The sequence below is a fragment of the Caloenas nicobarica genome, chromosome 4 (assembly GCF_036013445.1).
Source record: "Caloenas nicobarica isolate bCalNic1 chromosome 4, bCalNic1.hap1, whole genome shotgun sequence".
NCBI classification, from domain to species: domain Eukaryota; kingdom Metazoa; phylum Chordata; class Aves; order Columbiformes; family Columbidae; genus Caloenas; species Caloenas nicobarica.
In genome coordinates this window covers 22225969-22238214 of record NC_088248.1, presented here as the reverse complement: position 1 = coordinate 22238214, position 12246 = coordinate 22225969, and the positions used below count along the sequence as shown (strand labels likewise).

The 12246-nt window shown below is 38.8% G+C and overlaps 1 protein-coding gene across 4 annotated transcripts in view; it reads left to right on the top strand.

The window, feature by feature from the left end:
- TTC29 (tetratricopeptide repeat domain 29) overlaps positions 1–12246 on the top strand; it is a 220166-nt gene that overhangs the window by 18024 nt on the left and 189896 nt on the right. For 2 of the 4 annotated variants that reach the window (XM_065634079.1, XM_065634078.1), the window contains exon 2: positions 9519–9667. The exons of the other annotated variants lie outside the window; for them this stretch is intronic. The gene's annotated coding sequence lies outside the window, so the exon portion shown is untranslated. The remainder of the gene's footprint in view (positions 1–9518; positions 9668–12246) is intronic. 4 annotated transcript variants of the gene reach the window in all.

Genomic DNA, 12246 nt, shown 5'->3' with positions numbered 1-12246 from the left:
TTTTTCTTATCTGAGTGGATCAAAATGTGGATTTCATATGGCAAGAGACTTTGTCATGTAGGATCTTGCTACCTTTTTAAATTTTTTTGTGTGTGTTACTGTTCCTTAGTTTGAAGCAACATTTCTTTCCCTTTACATTTGGATCAATTATCAACTCTTTAAGCATGAAATTAATTAATGTTATTTTCCTAATCCTATTAAAAGATACTCCTGAAAAGTATCTCTCTCCTGGGAAGGAGGAGAAGGTTAGGGATAGATGTGGGAGCAAGGAAACTGATGCTATGAGATTTTACCTGCGTGTGCATTGTGCCATAAGAGAGTATATTCGTATTAACTGCACTTAATTGCTATCAAGGCATAAACACTTCAGAACAGACTGAAAAGAATAATAGACTCTCCCTAGGCCCTTGCTGCTGTCTTCTGCACCTCTCTGATCTTACAGTTTCCTAAATGAAATGGTAATAGGCAGAGGCCACTGGGACAGAAGTGGCCAAAAATGTGGGTAGAGAGCTATAGTCATGGAATATGAAGGCACATTGCAAGGACTGGATGTGGACTTCTTGGATTTCCACTAATGGTAGATGTAATGCCTATGCTGCACACATGATAAAGTATAATATTTGTAAACATTGCTTGCATTTATATGGTGTTCCTGTAAAATCAACCCTCATTTCTGTTTAGTTCATTTGAAGCTCATGAGAACCTGACTCTGCCTTTGGAGAAAGTGACAAATTGAGATGTGATGCTCTTGTGAAGATATGACAGTGTTTGGTCTCTGATGTGTGTAGGAATTATGTTTCTTCCTTCAAAGAAGGGACTCCAGTTAATTTACAGGAAGGATCTTCCTAGGTTGAGGGCAGACATGACTGGTAAAAGGAGCTCTAAACTAGGAAGCTGGGGAAGGATGCTGGTAAAACTTCTTTACTTAAGTCTGCTACTGACAAGAAAAAAGCAAGAGCCATAGTTGCGTGGGGATGAAATGAAGAAAATGTGGCATCGGCATACTGTCACTTTTTTCTGAAATGTATTTTCCAATAAAGTCAGGTCTCAGATATCCTTACAAGTGAACGAAGGTAGTTTGTTTGTTTGGTTTTTTACCAAATAATCAAGTAAACCAGCAAAAAATAATGATGTGTTATGCTTACTTTCACTGAACAGCAAGATCTAAAGGGACTGGACATAAAAGCTAAACTTAGAGCAGACTCAATTTTGTTCAGTTCTCTTTCTGAGAAAAGTAAAAGATAAATCTGTACTTCTGGGGCCTTAGGCAAACTGAGAAACTGAGGATATTTAGTGAGCACTGGGAAGCTTACATATTTGAACATGGAGGAGGCATATAATAACTTTGAACCAAAAAAGTTTTAGCAGCAAGCAAGATGACTTAAGTAGGAAGGAGTACAGATCTCCTCAGAATTATAATCTTAAACTATGTGTTATAAGTAAGAAGAGAATCCTAACCGGAGGAAGAATTATGCTCTGGAGGTTAAAAGATACAGAACTGAAGCAAGAATGGCCACAAGCTGTTTTAAACCAGACTTTACTATTCATTTCAGTTCTCTGCAGAGCTCTTCAGCTTTGCAAACAAAAATTGAACAAGGAAGAAAAATTCTCATCCTATGTCTTCTCCAAGGAGCACGCACACACTAAGTAGAGGCATGTGTGATGGCTTTAAACAACTCATCAGGAAAACCCACCTGATAATGCCTGAGATCACACTCCTTGTCACTGAGAAGTGCTAAAAGAGGGGTTATAGTCCCACTACTTTCCTCTTGCTTTCTCCCTCTGCCAAAATCTGTGTATTTCGTAAGAACCTCTTCAGGGGGCTTGTTCTATTTGCTAATAGAATATCAATAAACAAAGCTCAAGTCTGGCTTGCCACTCACAAATTTCTCTGCAGCATATCTTTCATTCATTCTTGTCACTTCTATGTCAGAGAGACTATTTCAGGTTCACCAATAACCTTCTTGAAGCTGAGAAGATTTCGTCTGACCAGTATGCATATTTGTGTTTGCAGCTGGGAGGGAGCTGAGCAGTTTGGATATAATAAAAGAGCTAGGCTAAATGGGACTTGTATGTGGCATTACACTTAGTGCAATGATAAAGAGGAAAAGTCTCTCAGAAAAAGGCAAGATAAGAGGAGACTCATGTCTATAGGACTCCTACCTCTTTTACTGTGCTATTTGAAAGGTATGTAATAAATTCAGGAGGAAGTTACAGGAACAAAATAAAGATAGTAAATGGCCTCAGAGTTAATGAAGCTGAGCTTAATTCCATAGAAATATTTTCAGTATCAGTGTTAAGAAAATTAGTGGTCATTTGACATCTCTCTGGCTTTTAGTCCTCTGTCTATAGAATGGGAGTAATAATTTTTCTGCTGGTGGAGGCTGTCTATGTGAAAATACATGCATTCTTGCCGTGAAGCACCATAAAACTGGTGACACAGAAATACATATTTTTATCCTTAGTGAAGGAATGTGCAGTGTGTGTGAGAATAAGGTTTGGAATGACCCATTCACTGAACAGTATTTAATAAGTAAATATTTGCTGAATAAGGCAGTGATTTTGTAGGAGGAAAAAAAAAAAAGAAGTGATAAACGACATTTAGGATTGTGCTTTACTGGTGTTTCACAGGGAAATCGAAGGTTGTAAGAGCAACCTTAAGACCAGTGTTACCTTTTTTTTAAAAAAAAAAGTATTTTTGTCAGTTTGAGAGCAATTGACCTCACAAACTTTATATACTGAAGATTTATTTTAGTGTATCATATATGTGTCGACACATATGGAGAGAGATGGAATTGTATTATATATGTGTGTACCATCAAAAATGTATTACTGTTAGGACAGGAATAGCCTTGTCTTACAACCTCTTACCCAAGCGGATATGGCTCAATAAATGAACTTTCTACCAGTGAAATAATCCCGAAATAATCCCAGTAAGCAGTCAAAGAAACTATCCATAGACCAAGATTAACATTTTACTTAAAGGAAGAAAATTTTGCATGGAACATCAGAAGTCATGTCAGTCTGAGAAATGAATGCGAATGAGTGTGAATCAATGGATATGAGCAGAGGTAATTGTTACTGCAATTACTCTGAGACACTAATAAGGACTTTGCCAACATAAGTATTCATTTAAAATATCAATCTTTATGCTACAGTATTCATATGAGCATGTCGTATTGTAATTCTGGTTGAGGGGAAACAGTAAAGTTAAAAGGCTGCAGGTTTGATAAACAAGGAGCAAAAAGAGAAGGTTCCACTATATTATGTATTATTCCTATAACATTGTACAACAATATCTTCATCTTTGCCTTATACACTCTGCTGGGTGTATATCTCAAGTTTACAGCATGATTGTAAATTCTTTTAAGAAAGACACAGCACTTCAGTGTCTCACTGGCTTTTCTGTGATATAAGTGCAGTTTCTTCTGCACTGATTCTTTTGTCTGTAATGTATGTTTTGTTGCTCACCTAAAAGGAATAGTGGATTAAAGTGAAATAAAACTGCAAAATGTGCTTTGTAAACAGTATTATTTCAGCAATACTTGCTCATAACACTGAAGCACAGAGTTAGGGATTTGGTTTTCTTTGTTTCTTTTGTTTAAATTTTGTTTTTAACATAAATTAAGAGCTTTTGAGATGATCATGCAAATATCATAGATATCACAGCACATCTGCAGTTCAGCCCTTCCTTAGCTCCTGTTCCTCTGAGGTTCATACAAAATTTGACTGCTCCCCCTCCCCCCGTCCTTTATTTTCTACCTTTAAATATTGCAAATCAAACAGTCAAAACATCCAAAACATATCAGTTCTTTGAATCTCCTAGAGGACTCCCTACTGTGCTTTCTGAATTTTTAAGCTTTTCAGCATCTCATGTGACAGCAAGTTTTCTTCCAATGGACACGTGCACTGCGCAGTCTGTCAGTTTTTTCCCAACCCTCTTGCTCAGAGAGAACTTCAGTGCTTGCTGTATCAACTTATTTTTGATAGCTAGAAGTATTCAGGTCTTTCTCAATGAATCCTGCAACTATACGTCTTGCACTGGAAGAATAAATACAAATTATGGTAGCCCCTTGGTTAATCTTTCCCCCTGTTCAGCTTTGCTTGAAGGCTGGAGTCACAAAGGTGCGGTATGTTTTTGTCAGTCTTGCTCTCTGTGCTCCCTCTAGTGATCCAACCTCGTAAAACATTTCCTTCTCAGGGAGGAGAGCTGGAATTTCCCAAGTGGCCCACAAAACGTTTAATGAAGTGCGTAGCGCAACCATTTCATTACAACATATTGTGTACTTTTGCCTTTAATAACTGCATTCCTCATCCAAGAAGCCTCTATAGCTTTCCAAAATGAATTACAGTGGTATTATTTTTCTGAAAATATGTTTTTCCATGACAAGAATAGCACTTTCCTAAACTATTGTATTTATTAGTAACCTGTTACCCTCTGACACTACTGTCATTTTCATCAGCCTTGATAAAGTGAGAATCCTTTAAAATATCTTTAAAAATTATTAAACCAGCTTTATAGGTTTCTTTTTTTTTTCCTTATACTGTGCATGAAGCAGAGAAATAAGAGTCCGTAAAATTAGAATTTTTATTCTCATTTGACGGCAGTTGAAAAGACAGACTAGCCTGAGAGTGAAACAATTTTCCATGGTGGGACAGAGGAATTGTACTGTCCTGATGAAGAACAGGCTGACTTAGAAGGTGTTCTCCATCTCCAAGCTGAAGTGTGCTATTCCTAGGTGGGTACCGCTTCGGAGGAGCCATTGCTCTTCCTGAAAGTTTAGAGGCACTGAATCTGTAAAAACCAAGGCACATACACCATTTCTTGCTTCGTTCCTCCTCCTTTGCTTCTGCACATGCTGATAGTCTACTGCATTTTCTTTGTCCACTGAGGATGTGAAGATATGTATCAAGGTTGTATATAGATAGGGTGGAAGATGCTGTGCTTACTTTCTACATAACAGGCGAATTTTACCCTGTGAGAAGGAGATAATGACAGTGTAAGGGAATTTATTCCTTGAAAAAAAAAAAAAGGAACATAATTAATACATTGACTCCCTGTACCTTATAGTACTTCTGCTTAAATAATCATTCGTAATTTATTAAACAAGTTTTTGACAACAGCATAGTTACTGGTGGACAGAGCTGTGAATTAGTTTCCACTGGCACCTCTTAGCTAAGCTGAGGAATTAAGAGGCAAAATGATTGAACTGCCTCCTGATCCAGAAATTGTCCTGAAATATGCTCTTACTTCCTTGGAGAAATCATGTGTAACCTAGTTGCCGTGGACAAGGATAGGATGCAAACTCCTTCCAAAGAGGTCCTTTCAGCATGAATGTTCAATTCCTTGTAGTAAGTGTCATTATTAAAAGCTTAACCCATTGTGTAATTCAGAGGAGCCAGAACAAATAATTTCATTTCTCATGTATTTCCATAAAACTATTAGAACAAAAATAGATTTTTCTTTTAAGTGCGACTATATTTCCCATATCAGAATTCTGTTCTTGGAGCATCACAGAATTGGGTGTTGTGTTCAGTTCTTGACAGATATTTGAGAGGGGCAGTCCTGTTGCAGGCTCAGCAGTGGCTGCGGTTACAGCTCAGCTTCCGTTGTTCACAGTGTGAATGTCATCTTATTAATTACAGCCAAATTCTGCCCTTTTTGAACAAACTTTAGCTTCCCGTGAACTTCAGCAAATGCTGAGACTGTGTATAGCTGTCCCCAGTCACTTGCCACTGTCAAAATTTTAATAAGTATTTGCTTATTCATGAAGTACAGTGTATGACCAGCATCCGGTTTTTGTTGGTATTTCTCAAATCAACGGGTACACGACTGAGCCTTTAATTTGTCAGCAACGTGGGCATTTAAGTGGACAGCAGATTGGAGAGCTGTTCACATGGAGTTTTGCTTGATGTACACAGTGTCTATGATAGGTTCAAGAGGTATTAAATTTAATGCACATGTGTGATTAATCTGTGTATGTAGAGTGAATCTTACTGGCCTGGAAGAAAAAAGAAAGTGGTATGTAATTATTTCATTAGCAACCAGCAATTACACACAGAAACCAATCTATAATAAAAGCAATCTGCAATTACCCTGACAGCAAACTTTGACTATTGCCGTTATTCATAAATATTTCCATACTTTTCACCAAAGTCTCATTTAATTCATTCCTATAGTCGAAGGAAAAAAAAAAAATCTTGGGAAATTTTCTATCATGAAGAATCAAGGAATTATGGCAAGCAGATAGCAAATGCCTCTGCCTGACTCCAAGAAAACCTTGTAGGCTGGATTCCTTCTGCAAGCCAGAGACAAGGGATATGAAAGCAACAAAAGATTCCAAGTCTACTAAAAGATGTGAAGTTCCTGAGTGGATTGTTCACATCAGCTAGAGATGAGTTTCTCTAGAGATGAACAGGCAGGAACTGCAGCAAACAGCAGCTTCTCCTCATGGAGGGCTGGAGGTAACAGGGCTGAAAAAGATTTCCGTCAACTTTCAGTAAAGATGACAGTGTAGGTAAGATCTGCACATATGCTTTGCTTGACTGCTTCATGAAAGAAAAAAAAAGAAAAAAAGGCTTGTGGATAGCAAATACAGCCAGCCCAGAAAACAAGAAAACTGCACTGCAGAAATCCATCTGGAGGCTCTGGGATTCATCAAGGCGTTGATGAAGAGGAAAGCTGATCTAGAGGGAAGGCATACCAGCAGAACCTAAAGGGATCCAAGCATATTTTCCCATTTTCCCTGTAATCACAACATAGCTATTCAAGGCTACATTTTAAATTCTGTTTTAATTTTTTTTTTTTTTCTGAAGTGGAATTATATATTTGTTTTCCCTTCCCCTATGTTAAATTGGGCAATAGCTACTTTGTCCACACTGCTGTTTGATCCAGGCAGCAGTGCGATATTTTTTTACTCTGTTTTTAGCAGCCTGAATGGTTTGCCAAAAGTGGTTGCCACTCCTCTGGAAATCGTAAAGTAACTAATACTAAATTTTCTTCCCTCATTTTTGAGCTGAGTCCAGAGAAGTTTTAGTGGAAGCTGAATTTGTTGAGAATGCGCATCCGATGCTTCCAGGTATTCTAAGTAAGATAAAGGCAAATTTCTGTTTTAATGTAAATGTAACCTTGCCTCCAGCCCTCCCCACAAACCCCAAAACCGGCAAAGAAGAACACAACAGAGAGGTTGATCTTAAGAGTTACATCAGTCAAATGGTGCTCCAAAGCAAGGGAGCAGCTCAAATACAATTTTAGCACCTCTGCCTTTCAGAACTCAGTTGGATGTAATGTCTACATCAAGGAACTGACAGAACGAAGCTAACTGGTGTGAAAAAAACCTACTCCTTCTGAAGAAGCTTCTAAATACCAGTTGTCTAAATCTATTGATAAGCAGGGATGCATTATTAATGAAGCCTGCAGCCTGCCTAGTGCTGCTCAGATGGTTCAAGCATTTAGTAGGAAATACTTCTGTGAAGTGCTGCATGGAATAATGACAGTGTCTGTCTTAAATCGAACAAATGACTGTAGCAAGCTCTGGGGAGGCTCAGAGTAAGCAGATGCTTTCCAAGTGAAAGGCAGTGGGGTACCACCTGCTGTAGGCAGGCAGGAACAGTCCACTAAATATTGACTCGTTAATAATTCAAGACAACAGGAACCCCTAGCTCTTCAGGCATCGCACTGCCCCTTCATCATGTGGCTTTTCATCACCCTAATGAGCTACTTGGAGAATCAGACACTGAAATGTCTTGCAGTTATTCCCCAAAGACTAGGACTCAAGCTGCCATAATTCTGAATAAGAAGTTGTCAGCAGAGCACAAAATCAAGAGACTTTTAAAACTGGCAGGATCGGTGCTTTAGCTAAATATTGCTGTTTGCTACAGATCGCTGTGTAGTGACTCAGTCTGTGATTTGTACATCTCCTGATGCAGAATGGCTGTCTTTTAGGACATTTCTCTGGCTAAAACTAATTGATATTCTGGTATGTTTCAGGTGTATTGATAGTTTTATTTGCAACAAAGAGAAGAGCTCTGTGAAAATCTACGAGATTACTTGCAACTGGAATTCTCAAGTAATACTTTCTAAAAAGGATCTGGGTTTTGTGATTAGTATGCGTTTGGGACCCTCCCCAATTCCCACCTTCATCATGGATAGTAAATCAGCATTTGCCAATGAATACTCTTCGATTGAAATAATTGAAATTGAATTACATATTGACAATGAATAACCCTTCAAAAGTTAGCAAATCTTCTATACAGACTTCATTGACTTCCTGTTTCACTGTCAGCTCCAGCTGTTTGCCCTGGTTGACACTGCAGCTTCACAATGAAACATGGCAGCTCCTGTATTAGCAGGTGATTGTTGCTGTTGCTTCTCTTTCAAGATGCAACCTTAACAGAACTTTCCCATTCGTTCCCCATTTTTTGATTTAAGGTATTTTTCTTCCCCAAACATATAAGCTCTCATTTATTTTGGAATGATAAAGTAATATTCTATTATGAGATGTTTCCTGTTTGCATGATTTTCCCAGCTGTCAAACAGCTGAGTTATCACTCAGGTATCTGACCTCTTGGCAAACTTCGTTGGGGTATTTTGCTGCACTTAATCAAACTGATTAGGACTTCACTCGGTGAATGGTCTTAATTCCAAATGAGATTTAGTAGACTGTTCATAAAGCAAGTGATTATCTATACTGAGGAACTTCAACTTACAGCAAATTCCTTGGAGCTGCTATGATGAGGGTGCTTCCTCCATGCCACAACCACTGAAAGTGTCTTGTGACTTTCCGGCACTGAACACAAAGCTTTATTTAAAAGAGCCGTGAGTGTGCATGACTTTCTCTGTTGCACTGTTGAGCTTCTGCTTGCAGCCTTCCAAGTGTTTGGTCATCTGTATGCACTGATAGTGTCTGTTTTTGTCAGGGCTCAGAAAATTACCTGTGCTCCCTTACTAAGCTAATTGAAGTTGCTCCTATGCCTCTGCAAAATTTACAATTGGTATTCTGGTTTTGTTTGGGTTTTTTTGTTTGGGGGTTTGTTCGTTTGTTTTGGGGGGGGGTGTTTGTCGTTTGTTTTGTTTGTTTGGGGGGGCGTTTGTTTTTGTTTGGTTTTGTGTGTGGTGGTGGTGGGTTTTTTTTCCTATCATTTGTGTTATTAGAACATCTTGGCAATCTCTGCTGTTCATTCAGTGGTGGCTGGTCCTTACTGGACCAGCTGGAAGTGATATGCATTAAATCACTCTGTAAAGAAGCCCCAGGAATTTAAAACTGCAAACTGTAGTCTTTTCCCAGGTATTATTTTTCTTGAGAAGGTTAGTAGGACAGAAAATGTCTTCTAATTTCTGTGTAGGATGGGAATATGTGGGATTTATTTCAAGCACAACTAAAAGCTATCCAGGAAAGCAGTCTTTAATGCATTTCTATTTCCTCTGTCTAGGACACTATTTTATATTGTGGCTGTAGCAGTTTACTTCTGTTTGCATCATTTATATCATTCTTTCGATTCTCTTCTCTGCTTCTCAGCTGCAGCTGTTGCACAAGTAGCTGTGATATTTTCCATGCATCATAAATGACATAGGGAGATGAGAGAAGTCTACTCCGCAAAAGTAAATTTGCCAAAACAGCTGGAGATCATCGTAAGGCTCCGTTGTCCCCACCCCTCTTTTGAGATGGTGAGTAGAGAGGTGTCTTCAGCACCATTGATCCACGTACTGCTGGCAAATACTCATCTGCAGCTCTTGGAGTGTTACAGCACTGGCTCGCCTGGATTGTTTCCCTGACTTGCTCAGCATCTCTCTCTGAATGAGGACATCAGTGTTAGCAGTGCTCTCTGTTGTCCTTGCAGCCATAAATGCAGCTGTCTTTGCGACACTGAGGCATATATTACCCTTTCTGCTTCCCCCAAAATACAACTGCTGCTGCTACACAGAATGGCAGCTTTTTATATACAAACTAGAAGGAATATGAGCTTTTATTGAAGTATTTTTTTTCTTAAACAAAAGCTTATTTTATGATAAGTCAGCTGTCTGGTCAGACATTATTGCTAGAGAGTATAATTTCTTCTGCAGCTTAAAAATCTCATTATCCTGACCGCCAGAAGATAGCCCATTAGCATTTCATTGTAACTTCTAGTTTGTTAACTGCAACAGGTTTGGGGCCTCTGCTTAATGTTATTTGGTAAGGAAAAACAAAGAAGTAGATGATCCTTGATTATTCAGTCTTTTCCTCCAGTGAGTGCTTTTGCTGTGTGTACAAAACCATAGGGAGGAGTTTGAATCTGAACACGATTGTACCTATAGTATTGTAAGAAGAAACCTGTCAGCCTTAGTGGCTCACCTAGGATGGTTATCTCATCTAAAGTTGTCCTTTCATACGCTTTCCAAACTGTTAAGGAACAGGCTTACATCTCATATTGCCCTTTCATAGAAATTAGTTCTGGGACAAACTTGAAATGCCAGAGCATTGGTCTGCCAGAGTGTTTGTCCCAGATGTTTCTTTCTCCATTTCGCTAGTGGAGATTGCTGGTTCTTCCTGAAACACGGCATGTTCCCCGATATGACTTCATCTAAGACAAAGATAAAAAATGTCAAAACTTCTAATAAACAAATACATATAAAACCAGAACCAGATACATATTTATATTACGTAGATAGCTGTAAAACTTGCAGATACTGGCAGATGATAATGCTTATGCTTACATATTTGCTTGCCTGTTCGTTTTTCATGCAGAATATGGGAGTCTGACTACAACAGAATATAATTGGCAGTAGGTCACAGAATTGTGTAAGAAAGTGAGCTGAGTCTAGTTGATAGCTCTCCTAGCAGTTCATTTTCTTGGTGGGAACAGATCCTGCCTTCCTGTTCTCACTGTTCCTCAAACTTAAGCCAACGGATATGAATTATAGCCCAGTAGTAGGCTGCAATATACCTATTTTTTTTTTTGTCCCACCCTCTTTCTTCTCTCCTGATGATGAGAAGTTGTGTTTGTCATAGGAGCAATGATGAATAATCTTGTGGGCTTCATGGACAAATTGCACATTTATATTCAGCAGTGTTCCATACGAAAAGAGAGGTAAAATAGTTTATATTAAAGTGTAGGAGACTGAGACAAAGATTGCCTGCCTGACACTCTCTGAGAGCACAGAGAAGGGCCCCCCAAAGGAGACTCATCTAGTGATTACAGCCTTGAACTGGCCTTGCTGAAATGAGAAACCATCTGTCAGCATAAGTTGTGCTGTTGAGTTGTGCCACTGAATGTTTTTACTTTATGCTAATAAATGCAGTATGGATAAAATACAGGTGAAGAGCTGTTTGGTCTACCACAAACTCTCATCACTAACAGCACTCATTATTGGCAAAACTGGGTTTGTGAGCAATGCGAATGTACATCTGGTTTCTATAATGCAAAGCTTGTGTTTGTATACACTAATGAGAAGCTAAAGTGAACCACCTGGCACCCACAACTGGCTGTCTGAATACACTCTACTTTGCAGACAAGACAGTGAACAAAACTGGGTAAGAAATTTTTAACTCAGAAACTAAAAATCTGGTCCCCAATTTTATTTTCAAATCGATGTTACTTTCAAAGTATATGACTACAAAGTAGCAACTAAATGTTATCTTGCCTACAATGGTATTACTAAACATCGATCACTTTTCTGCTTTCTAAATGAAATGGTGGAATAAACAGCAACCTGGTTTTCTCAAAATATTAGCAGATCCTGAGATGTCAACAGAATATGTGACACTGCTGAGGAGTTATATGCGTGCAGTTTGCATGTTTCAATATGCTTCACTAGTAGAAGAAATAAATTGCAGAATTCCTCACCAACACTGCCAAGTAGACAGGATTTAAGGAGGAGAACATAATAGTGTTATTCAAGAGTGCCTTTGATCATGGGAAGCTTAAGCTTTTGAAATATCTTGCAACTGGCTAGCTTAGAATGAAATTTTTAAAGGCTGCAAGAACCTTAAAGCCTTCAAAGGTATGCTTTCTGTCAAAAATCACTGTGATTGCTCTCCTATGTGAGGCTTTGCTAACAGAAGAAATACTTGCCTTGAACGTCAACATTAGCATATCGGACTGCCAGAATTACTGTCAGTAAATTGGTCCTAAATGCCCATTGAGCTCTGTAGCCATTGGCCTGGTAGACCTGCCAGGGCCCAACCAGCGCAGCTACCAGGCAAGTGTGTTGAGGTAGATGCTGCAAGGGTCTGAGGGTAAGCATGGTGGGCAGAGAGGACTCCCTCC